Source organism: Tamandua tetradactyla, chromosome 6 (assembly GCF_023851605.1).
Source record: "Tamandua tetradactyla isolate mTamTet1 chromosome 6, mTamTet1.pri, whole genome shotgun sequence".
NCBI lineage: Eukaryota > Metazoa > Chordata > Mammalia > Pilosa > Myrmecophagidae > Tamandua > Tamandua tetradactyla.
The window spans coordinates 14,964,847-14,977,465 of NC_135332.1; the positions used below are offsets into that span (position 1 = coordinate 14,964,847).

The window sequence follows — 12,619 nt, forward strand, 5'->3', positions numbered from 1 at the left end:
GGGCCATGATTGACATATTGATTAACTCTGGGTGTAGGAGAAGGGGAGATAAAAGAGCAGGAGGCACACAGGGGATTCATAATTCTTAATAATTCATTTCTTAGGCTGAGTAGTGAGTACACAGATGTTTATTTTTAGTACTTACACTGTACATATACATTACACATACATTTTGTGTATGTGATATATTTCAAGAGGAAAAAATGCTTTTTTAAAAATTTTTTTTAAGTATCTGGAATAAAATGAAAAGACACATCAGGCTGCGGGTCAGAAGGCTCTCCTCATGTGGTCTGAGGGGCTGTCTTTGGACAGGGTATCCATGGGCGTAGGGGGTTGACATGCTCTTGGTTGTGCTGACTCCATTTCCCCACGAGAGGGTCTCTGAGGTCTCTTCACCCAGAGAAGGACACGGAGAATACCCAGGAGCAGGGGCACCTTCGGGAATAGGAGGAGTAGGAAGTAGAAACTGCTGAACTGGGACCTGTAAGACAGACGTGGTATTAGGTAGTGAGCTGCTTTTCCCCACCACTCCCCAGCTTTCTTTGGGATCAGGCCCAGTGGCCCCAAAACCCAACCTCAGGGTCAAACCCAGTTGGTACCAGGACCAAGCAGCTCCATGCTGAGGGCCACAAACTCCTGTCTTTCAGCTCAGGAATCGACCTTGAATGTTAGACTATCCAGATGTGGGAGGATGGTGGCAAGGGATAGAGAAGAAGACATAGGAACCCAGGCAGGGCTTTTCCAAAACCTGGATCAACAACCTCAACCCACAGGGAGAGCTCTTCAAGTTCAGCTCATAAAAATTCCTCCCTCTCCCTGGGCTCCTGGTACACAGGCCGCAGGCCAGCTCCTCACAAATGCTGTATCCCCTCCCCACTCTGGGCCTCTGTGCTATCCCTCTACCTCCCCAATTCTCTGTCTGGCTTGCAGACTAGATGCCTAGTCTGGCTGATGCCTTCCTTGATCCTCTCCAGGATTACATCAGGGCACTGTAGCAAACCCTGGTGGTCCTCTGCCCTGTATCCCCTTTGACCACTTGAGATCCTTGCAGCCTACGGCAGTCTGAACACACCAATGGTTTCCCATCTCAAGATCCTGCATCTCTTTGCTGATGGTTATCTCTAGCTACAAGAGTGTGCTTGGCTTGTGTGCAGAGCAGGTCAGAAGCGCCACAGAATTCACGCCTCCAAAGTGACTTTCTGCTTGGAACACTCTTACTCCAGATTCCTGCTTGGCTGGCTCTACCACTTCCTTCCAATCTCCGCTCTGTATGAAATTCCACCATCTTCCTATATGGTCCGTGCATGTAGGGACCAATACCCCAGCTTCTTTGCTTTCCAGGGGACAATTCTCAGAAGATGCCCACAGGGGTCATGCTCCAGTTTCCACAGTGATAACATTTATCAACGTACATGTAATTGGCTTTCTACCCCTTTCCTACCTCATGTCCCTGCCCTCTTGCTATGCTTCTTGGGTTCACCTCTCTGTAAACTAGTTGCACCCGAATCCTTGTCTCGGGATCTGCTTTTGAGGAACCTCAAACTAAGACTGTCCCTTTATTTGTTCTCTTTTGAACATTTTGTATTTTCTCTATAGCCCTCATCATGCCCTACTGTCTCCCCTCACATCCTGTCACCCGGCTTTATTTTTCTTCATAGTAATTACCATTAGCTGACACCGTTAGATGTCTAATCTATTATCTATCTCTAACCTACCTGTATCTGTTATCAATCTAATTTCTATCTGTTATTGATTCTATCCATCTATCTAGCATTTAGACAATCTTTCCATTCGAATGTAGCTTTCTCTTTGTTCACTATTGAATCTCAGCACCTGGATCAGCGTTGAGTAAATAGCCAAGGAAACCTGTGTCTAGGAAGCCCTGCCTTAGGGAAGGACCCACGCAGGTGGTGGAAGAGACTGGGGTGCACCTTACCTTTGCTATTGGCTGGGCCTGGTGCTTACTGCTTGGGACAGGGGGGAGTCAGGGATCCCAGTGGACTTCTCAGTGCTGGAGGCTGCAGTGGGTGCTGAGGATAAGAAAAGAGGCCTGGCAGTCTGTCTGCAGCTGTGGACCTGGCACTGTATAACCACAGAAGAGGGCACTCAGGGCAGGGGCTGGTAGAATTCCTGGGGCCTACGTCTTCCCCTGGCCAGACCCAGGCCTGACTAGAATGGAGCATTCCCACCACATCCATCCTAAACTATGCTGCCCCCAAATGGACTTCATACCCAGAACCTGGGAATCACCCCCTTTTCCCATCAAGGATTTCAGTGTCCCCACCTCACCGAAAACAGGGAAGGTCAACACACCAGCTAGTTCCTCAGATTCTCCCCGCTCCCCACCTCCAGCGTTGGTTCCCTTCCCCTTATCCACCTTTGGACGAGACTGGGAATGGTTTCCTTTCCATAGAGGTTGGCTCAGAGCTACGTGAAAGTGGAGACGCCTTGCCCAGCTGATGGCTAGAGAAGGCCATCAGGCCCTAAACAGGGCAGCCAGGTGTTATCTGCTCCCTGGAGAGTGGGACCCCAGGCGCCCTTAGCCCACCCAGCTCTCGGACACTGACAGCCGCACTTACAGCCCCTCAGGCAGGGCCCTGGAGAATCCGCCCGAGGTCAGGAGGAACGATGGACAGAGACAGACACCGCAGGGTCCTGAAGAAAATGGCCAGGTCCTCGGGGGAGGTGCACCCACCACCACCCACAGGACCTCCCTTCCCCCAGAGTTACAGCCGGTTTCCTGGGGCCACACTCGTAGACGCACACAAAGACCATTTGAAGAGAGCCTGCAGCATGGGAGCTGAAGCCAACTTCACCAGAAAAAGGAACCTCAGAGGAAACTGAGATAGATAATGCAGGAAGCAGATGAAAAAGGAAATGAATATCCTTAGATGGATAAGGGATGAAACAAGAAAAAAAAACTCAATTTCAAGTGGCTTATAAAAAGAACAAGAAATGGAATTTGGATAGAAAAATACGTTAGAGGGCCGCCGCTCTCCACCTGGCTTCTGTCCTTGCCTGCGAGAGCCCCAAGGCCTGATCAGGGTCCCTCCTGCCTGGTAAGGATGGCCAGAGAAGAGGGGGGCAGCAGGTGGAGGCTGTGGACCGAGGAAGTTGACCAGAAGACCGCACACGTGGGCTGGGGCCTCCCTCCTCTGCCTTCCCCACGCCCACCGGGGAGCCCCCTTTGGCCCACAGCTCAGGGGAGGGGCCTCCAGAAAATAACCAGAAACTGGGTTTCACCAGAGCCCAGCACAAGGTGAGAGGCCAGCAGAAGTGTGGGTCCAGGACACGGACTTCCGGAGCAGGGGGCACCTGCTGGACACCGAGGGTGGAGCCCAGGCCGTCAGGGCCCTCCCATGGCCCCCCGTGATGCCCTGGGCCCCAGCTGCTAGCACGAGGAGGAGGGGATTCCTTTGGCCTGGATCGCCCTCCCCTCCCCCACCAGCCCCAGACCGCTCCAGGCCTGGAGACTTCATCAGGACCAGGGGCAGCCGCTGGATCCTTGGATGTCACACCCAGTCACACTCACACGCACATCTTTGCACGCTCACACACTCTCACACGTGTACTCTCACATACATGTACGGTCGCTCACCCCCTCCCCCCATACTTTCACACATACTCACATATATTTACATATCTCACAAGCACTCACACACACCTTCCTGTTCACACCTATTCACACATACAACCCTCACACTCACTTACACATTCTCACTTGTGTACGCATACATGTACTCACACATTCACCACCACCGCCATACACACACACAAACACTCCATCCCAAATGTCTGCTGCACAACCCCAGGCCCAAGTCCTCTCTCCTGAGCCTTTCCTTGGATGCTCTGCTGGGATCAGCTCAGATTCCTTCAATCCTGTTGGCAGAGACAAGGATGGTCTTACCTGGGGAAACAGACACTGTAACCTGGAAAAAGGGTTCAGGCAGGAAACCAGAGTCCACTTTCCTTCAGTATTGTTGAAACCCCACACCTGTATTTTCCTGCATCACCTGCCGTGAGGTTTTCCAAGGCCACGGTGAAGGTGAGGTCCCCAGGATGGTCTGTGATGGACACTCGGCCACTCCGCCTCTTCTCCTCTGGTCCTCCAGTCCTTACTCTCTGGTGCCAATGTGGAATGCATGGTTGTCTGCACCAGTATTTGCTATATGTTTTGTATTTCTCCTCCTATCGACACTGTATGGTTAAAGTTTCTCCCACAGAGCCTGTCACGGTGCTGGGACCCCTCAGAGACCAGCAGCCTGAAAAACACAAGTCAGTTTTCCCCATCTTCACCCTGAAAAACCTGGAGCAGTGGGGCCTCGGGTGTCAGGTCTTCTGGAAACCCAGAAGTTGCGATGAGGCTGGAGGTGGCAGGAGGCAAGAACCATGGAGATGTGGCGCGTTTCTAGACTTTGGGAATTGGGGAATCACCGAACCTGATGTGGAATCCTTAAACTCAAGAGGCCATGTCCAGCCCATGTGTGCTCATCTGACTCAGAATACTAGGGTGAGGGGAAGGCTCTGACGGCCTCAGACAGGCATGGATGGGGATATATAATGTCCCCGTCAATCACTGATAATTAAATGGGGCCACTGAGTACAGTGAATAAATGGACTGATGGATTGACGGATGGAAGGATAGGATAGAATAAAAGAAATACAAAGCTCAGTATTGAGAGCAAGGATGACACCTTGCTAGGCCACCTTCCCAAATTTACACAGATAAAGTTACACAGATAAAGCCTCCTGCTCATTGGACTGGGTCACAGAAGGAATAGGTACAGGACATGGGGCTATAAAGAGGCCATTGAGGAAAGGGCTCTCCTTGGCCATGATTCAAGAATACTCACACCTAGGTTTCCTTCCTGGGACAAAATCCTGCAGCAGCATGTGCTGTCACGTAACATCTTTAGGGACTGCCTGCTCATACTGGGGACCCACCAGAGGTTCCTTCTTTCCTCCGATCCTCGGCAACCACCCCCCAGTCTTGCTGTGACCCGGACCTTCTCTCCAGGTATTCTGCCACCTGAACACTGCCCTCTCCCTTCCAGACCCCTCCTCATCCCTCCCATTCACTCTGAGCCTCCAGCCCCAAATGATTAGAACCTTAGTTTCCTTGCTTCCTGCCTGGTGGGGCGGTGCAGGCCATAAATGGCCCGGGGTATTCTCACTCACTCCAAGGAGTGGCTGCTCTCTGATATGTCGCCCTCAACAAGGAGGGAAATAACCAGGGTGAAAGGACTATTGACAAGTGGTTTGGGCAAAATACCAAAAACCCTGAAAAAAACCTTTGTGTATTGTCTGTCTGTCTATTTGTCTATCTGTTTATCTGTCTACCTATCCATCCATCCACCCTGGCAGTATATTGTCATCCACAGATTAGGAGGCATTTGTTCATTTTATTCTAAAGATAAAAGAAAAAACTTATCTCTTGCTTCCTAACTTTAAATGGTATTTTCTCACTTTATTTCCCAGAAAGCAAGCTCAAGGATCCATTCCACATCAGAATGCTGTCTGTTTCTCTCACCAATACCCTCTAAAGCAGAGGTTCTCACTTGGGGGAAACTTTGCCCCTAGGGGGCATTTGCCAAGGTCTAGAGGCATTTATGGTTGTCACAGACAGGGGAGGGAGGTGCTATTGGCTTCCGGTGGGCAGAGTCCATGGGGGCTGCTGCACACCCTGCAATGCCCAGTGCAGCCCCAACCACAAAGAATGATCCAAGTCCAAAGTCAACAGCGTGGAGACTGAGAAGCAAGCCCTAGAGGACACTCTGCCATAGGCTAGAGGTGGGAGTCTGGCCATGTGTGTGTTGGGGATGGGGGGTGGGGCTGCTGGACTCTTGTCCTCATGGCTGCTGCTGTTCCAGACCCAGGCTTAGGGGGCGCTGTTCTCTCTGTTTCTGATGGGGACTCAGAGCCGGCCGGCAGGGCAGTCTGCACTCCTGCGTCCTGAAGCTCCTCTCTTGACCATCCGGAGCTCCTCCCCTGGTCTAGACGGAAACCCTTGTGAGGAACACATGATATGCACCCCAAAGACTTCCTTGCTCCAATACTCAGCCAGATCCTTGCCTGAGCCGAACAAACACACTTCAACCCCCATCTGTCTCCAGCGCAAGCCCCTACCAACCAGACCTGCGAAGAAGCCTGACCTCCTTCCCCATTCATTACCACGCTCGGTCCAGACGGACCACCTTCCGGGCCGGTCACGCAGAGCTCCTGGGGCCTGCCCGCATCTGCGGGACACACAGGGTCCCCTTGGTGGGCTCAGATACATAAATGGCTATTTACAGGCAGCCCTGGTAGTACCTGATGCCAAATTGTGAAAAGAGCAACGACCTTGAAAATAAAAGCACTTAGGCTTGGATCTTGGCTGTGCCTTTTATGAACGGTTGATTTACAGTAAATTTTTCTGTAAAAATTCAGTTTTAACCTCTCAGGGTCCAGTCTCTACTTTTAATGAGGATTGCAATAAGGATTAAATTAGATAAGGACTGTAAACCGTGGAGTGTAAACCGTAAGAACTCATTCTTGGCTCCCTTTTCCCATTCTCTACGATGTATCAAGAATGTATTTCTGATTTTAATAATGTCGGTAATAATTATTAAAGTTGCCATATTTATTTAAGGTGTCTTACACGCTCACTCTGTGGAAAGCATTTTACCATTTAATCCCCATCATAGCCTGATGAAGAAACATGCCTGGCTTCTAGGGTTTCTGTATGCAGCCCTCTTTCCCTCCCTCCTGGAATTTTCATTTCTTCCACAGAGCCCCCACCCTGTGACTACACACCTCTCTTACTCTGACGTGCTGCGGCAGCCTTCCTGCCTCCAAGGCCCACCCCACTCACCTGGGACACACAAAAGAAGAGTCAAAGGCAGCCATGGGACACCATCCCCCTGGGTCATTTCTGCAGCCCAGGCATCACCTGAGGCAGGCTAGGCTACAGGCCAGACCTGAGCGCCAGCCTCCTGCAGGGTCAGCTCTCCCAGCCCCCACTTCTGCTATCCTTGATGCCGCCTGCTTCCTCATCTGCCTCTTCTCGCTTCTGTTCTCAGAGCTGATCAGAGAATGGAGGAAGCTGAGGTTGCCAAGCCTCAGGGGTTCGATTGGAAACGGTGTTGAAAACTCGTATGAGTTCATCCTAATAAACCCCATTTAAATGAGCAGTTCCCATTTCTGTTCTGCAGAGAAGGCGAGGCCCCTCCCATCACACTCCCCCAGCTGGCAGGCCCATCCTTGCCAAATTGCAGCACAAGTGCCATGCCAGGACAGCAGTGCCTCCTCTCACTGGTTTCAGTCTCGATTATCAGAGCAGCTCCTCCCTTTTTGGAAGGACCCATTTCTTAGGGTCAGCACGAGCAATCCTGTGGGCTGCAGGCATGGTTCTGCCTTCTCTGGACAAGACCAGCCATGCAATTTGTAGGGCCCTACACAAATGAAAAGGCTCTGCTCCAAAACAATTAGCAAGTTCAAGATGGTGGCAACATAGCATTAAACCAAGTGCTGGGCCCTTCTAAGCATGGGGCCTTGAGAGACCACATGGGATGCACACTCAGGAGGCTGTTTCCCTCTCTGGACCTTAGTGATACAGATGGTGAGGCCTGGGATGGTCTCCTGACATGGTCACATGCTCCTAACCAGCAGACCTGGCAACAGCTGACCTTGACCTTGAGCTTCATCTTTACCCAGTCAGGCTGAGTCTCATATTTGTCCTGTCAGGCTTATTCTTTACTCCAAGATCTGCATGGATATAAAAGTTTCAATATATCTAGAGGTAACTCAGGCACACCCAGCCAGAAATATGCCTAACGTGCAAAATAGCTGTGAAAGATTTGTAAAGGTAGGCACAAATTTAGCATGCCTTATCCAAGGGCTTAGACTCATGTGGTTAGAAAAGTTCTAGGATTCTATCATCAAACCCCTTCTCTTAAGCAACTGTTTCAGTAAATGCATTTCTTGCATGGTCAACTTTTGCTGCTTTTGGGAGTCCTCACATTGTCTGTTGTGTGAGTGTGTGTGTGACACAGTTTCCCACACAATGTGCCAAACAGTTACAGAGAGGCATCAGTTCTCCTGAGCACAGTTAAGGAGGATGAAGTGGGTCAGAAGCAGAAAGATTTCACAATTCATTTACTCCCATCTGCTGATGCAGCAGGTTCTTCCTTTGACCATTCAAGAAAATTGTTTCCACTCAAATGTGATTGTGAGGTGAAGGTGAAAGTTTTGCTTTGCCACTTACTAGCTGTGTGACTCTGGGTGAGTCATTGGCTGACTCTGGGACCAGGAATTGAACTTGCTCCCTCCTTCCCCAGCTCACCCATCCATGTGCAGTTATCAGTAAGATAGTGCGTGTGTACACGCCTGTGTGTGCATATGAATACATGCATGTGCATGTGTGTGCAGAAGGGCATGCGTGTGCACGCACATATGCACGCGTATTTGCATGAGTGTGAATGTGTGTGCAAATGCATGTGCCTGTGTGCATGCAGGTGTGTGTACATGTGCATGGGGTGTAGGGGGAGGCAAGAGCTGGGGTAGCAACTCCTGCCTCTCCGTTAGCCTCCCCAGGGTAGTTCATTGCAATTGGCCTGGCTGGCTGAGCAGGCTCGTAATCTATATGTGGGTTTAGGAGGAAAAGGAAATGGGGTTTGGTGAGGACATAGCAGTCCCGATATGAAAAGACAGACCAAAACACACAGATGAAAGGAGTCAGGGAAGTGGTGATAACATAGGAAGTAGAAAAAAATGAAAATAACAATCCAAAACATATAGCTAATATCTTCAGGAAAATAAGAGACAATGTTTAGATTCCTGAAGCAAAAATGGGGTTTACTTTTAAAAGAATGTTCAGAGAATGAGAAAGAGCTCTTTGAATTGAAAATCAAATAGTTGGATCGTCTGCCTGCTTCTGCCTGAGTGGAGAGTCGGGGCCCTCCCCTTGGAGTCCTTCCTGCCCAATACAGGGTCCCTGAAGGAAGGAGAGAGGGGAGGAGAGGGAAAAGGGTGCAGGAGAAGCACAGAAACCACACACTCAGGGCAGGACTGCCTCCAGGCAACTGTGGAAATCACTAAAACTGTCCACAGTTTTTCACAAGGACTTCTTTCAGAAAATGAGAACCTGTGATTTTCCCAGGGGCCAAAAGAGGACAAGGAGTGGCATTAGAAGCTGAGGGAAACAGCCAGGGGACAGGAGGGAGAGAGCTGAGATCAAGCAGACACAGGGCTGGCTGCAGGGACAGCCAGGAGAGACCCTGGACCCTGGGCTGCTGAGAAGGGCTGACCCCTGCAGGGAGCGTCAGACACAGGTCTCGGAGATATAGGGACCGGGTCAAATAGGGCGCAGGGCCCCGCAGTCCTGCTGGCTCTGAGTAAATGCCCAGATAAAACGACTGACTCTGCAACCCTGAGGCCTCACGATCTCCCACCACCACCATAGAACACAGGATCCTCCAGACCCCCTGAGACATCAGGCAAGGCTGAACCTTGTCTCCAGAACCTTGGAGACACACACACACACACACACACACTAACACACATGCTCACACACGTGTGCAGGCATAGAATCTGACCAGGGCGAAGTCAGCCCAGGTGACGGAGTAAGGGGACTTATCTGGGAAACTGATGCTATGAGGCTGACAGTGAGAAAGCAGTCCCCACTGTCTCCATACCCCAGCAGGCCTGCCTCGGTTCCACAGCAGCCACCTCCAGCAACACCTGCAGTGAGTTTCCCTGTGGTCATCGCGAAGGGGAGGTCCCGAAGATGGTCTTGGATGGACACTCAGCCTCTCCTTACCATGCCCTCTGACCCCAAAGTCCTTGCAGTCTCCTTCCTTGGCTGATGGTATGGCTCTCTGCACCAGGAATTATCTGCCTTGAATGCCTCCTTGAAATGCACACCACAAGCTCTACCCCCCAACCCCGACCCCCCATGGAGCCTGTCATGGTTCTGGGGCCCTCAGAATCAGACAGCCTGGAAAACGCACCCCGAGTCCCGTTCCCTCACTGGATGGGCCTGGAGCAGAGGTGCCCTCAGAGTCCCTCAGGGGCCCCCACCCTGGCAGTGAAGGAGGCAGCGGCCAGAGAGACTGGGTCCTCCCGTGCTAGAGATGCAAAGGCCTTGAGTGGGGAGGAAATCTGGCACACCTGAGGAGCAGCCCGGAGGCAGGCGTGGCTGAGGAAGACAGAATGGAGGGGAGATCGGAGTGTTATTCAAAGTGCAAAGGGGAGCCACAGGAAGGTTTTGAGCAGAGGAGATGTGCCGGTTTAAAAATATTGTGTACCCCAAAAAGCTAAGTTTTAATCCTGATTCAGTCTTGGGGAGGCAGCTGTTTCTTTTAATCCCAATTCAAAAAGGTAGTAATTTTGATGAGATTATCTCCATGGAAATGTAGCGTGCCCAATTGTGGATGTGGCCTTTTGATTACATGGAGATGTGACTCCACCCATTCCAGGTGGGTCTTGATTAGTTTACCAGAATCCTTTAAAAGAGGAACATTTTGGAGAGAGTCAGACATGGCAGAAACAACAGAGCCGACAGAAACTTCAGAACAGAGCTGACACAGATGCCAACACAGACACAGGACTTTGGAGATACTTGGAGCCCAGCAGACATCGCCATGAGATGTTAAGCAAGCCAGAACCTGGAGAGAGCCCAGGGAAGCCAAGAGATGAAAGCCAGCCCTGGGGAAGCAAGTGAGGCACCCCCACAGGAACAGAGGCTGAGAGCATGGAGCCCAGGAGCAAGGGACCAGTAGATGCCACCCACGTGACTACCCGGCTGACCGGGGTGCTCCTGACCCATTGGCCTTCCTTGAGTTTAGCTGTCTTTCCCTGGATGCCTTAGTTCGGTCAATTTTATGGGCTTAGAACTGTAAACTTGTGATTTATTAAATCCCCCTTTTTAAAGGCCGTTCCAGTTCTGGTAGATCGCCTTCTGGCACCTTACAAACTAATACAGGTATGATGGGATCCCACTTAGGATTTTAAAAGTTTGTTCTTCCTGTTTAAAGGAGAATAGGGTGTTCAGGTAAGGATGTTAGAAAATATCTTGAGGTGAATGAAAACTAAAACAGAACACGTCAAAACTTACAGCTCTGTAAGTTACTTATATCTCTAAATGCCTTCATAGAAAAAAAGAAAATACCTCAAATCAGAGATCTGCACAACTCAGAATTGTAAAAAAAGAAGAGCAAACTAAGTCAAAAGCTAATAGAAGGAAGGAAATGAAGATTAGGGTAGAGAAAAATGAAATAGAGAATTAAAAAAAAGCAATAGAATCAGTAAACCCAAAAGTTTACCAATTTCTCTTGCAATTTCTTCTTTGACTCATTAGTTGCTTAAAAGTGTGTTATTTAGACTCCATGTATTTGTGAAAGCCCTGGTTCTTTGGCGGTTATTGATTTCCAGCTTCAATCCATTGTGGTCACAGAAAGTGCTTTGGATAATTTCAATCTTATTAAATTTATCAAGCTTCACTTTGTGCCCCAGTATATGATCTATCCTGGAGAATGTTCCATGAGCACTAGAGAAGAATGTATATCCGGTGTTTGGGGATGTAACAATCTATATGTATCTGTTAGGTCTAATTCATTTATCACATTGTTTAGGTTCTCTATTTCCTCGGGCTGTGGGGCTGAGCGTGTCACGTCCCCCTGCCCACAGCCAGCCTGGACAGTGGTGCGGCGCAGGTCACTCCCTCATTCCTGTCTCTCCGCCCAGGCATCCTGGGCCTCCGTGGGGAAAGGACAGAAGGAGCAGAGCACAGAGTACCTCTCTCGCTGCCAACTGTCAGATGGTCTCTGCTCAGCATGCCCCCTCCTGCCGAGGGGAGGGGGGAGGGGGAGGAGGGGAGGGGGAGGGGAGGAGGAGGGGAAGGGAAGGGAGGGCCCGCCCACCCCCACCCCCCACCCCAGCTCATCCCAGCCCACCTAGCGCTCAGCCCAAGCTCTCATTCGTAGTTCCTCCGCCTGCTTGTCCAGTTCCTCCCTGTATGATGTAGAAGTCCCTCTCTGCTCACTCGTACCCTGGAGCAGACCGGGTCTGCAGACCGCTGTCTTGGTCATTTTAATGTCCTTTTTCTATTTGTTCCGCTGTTTAGGGGTGAACTCAGCCAATCCTATTCTGCCGTCTTCCTGCCAGAATAAAAAAATGTTTTAGAAACCATAGAACTGTAGTGAAGCCTGATGTAAAGTGTGAACTGAAGTCAATAGTATGATTATAATAATATTGCTTCATCAACCGTCACAAAGTTACCACACTAAGGCAAAGTGTTAACAATGTGGAAAATTTGTGGAGAAGGGGGTTTGTAGGGAAGTCTATAATTTCTGCATTATTTTTCTGTATACCTAGAACTTCTCTAACCTAAAAAAAAAAAAGTATCTAGAAAAGTGAAAAAGTGTTGCTCCTATAAGGGTGATTTTTTGGTGTTAAGCTGAAATACCATCAGCCTGGAAAGCAGGAGACCTGAGTTCTAAGAACAGCTTTGCCACTTACTGGTCTCTTCACTGCCCTGAGTTTGAGACTCAACTCACTAACTACCCCTAACTGTGTCCTTTTTTTTCTCAAGTAAGCAGGTAGAAAGTTTATTAAGTTTATGTGCAAGAAGGCATGTGGGCAC

The 12,619-nt window shown here is 50.0% G+C and overlaps 1 pseudogene across 1 annotated transcript; it reads right to left on the minus strand.

Moving 5' to 3' along the window:
• Positions 1–120: 120 nt before the first annotated feature.
• LOC143685821 (protein CD300H-like) lies at positions 121–7,126 on the minus strand (annotated as a pseudogene). Its single transcript, XR_013176761.1, has 4 exons — positions 6,851–7,126; positions 3,908–4,262; positions 1,937–2,030; positions 121–481 (listed from the first exon to the last, which is right to left on the minus strand). The product of XR_013176761.1 is annotated as a protein CD300H-like (transcript).
• Between the last annotated feature and the right edge of the window lie 5,493 nt (positions 7,127–12,619).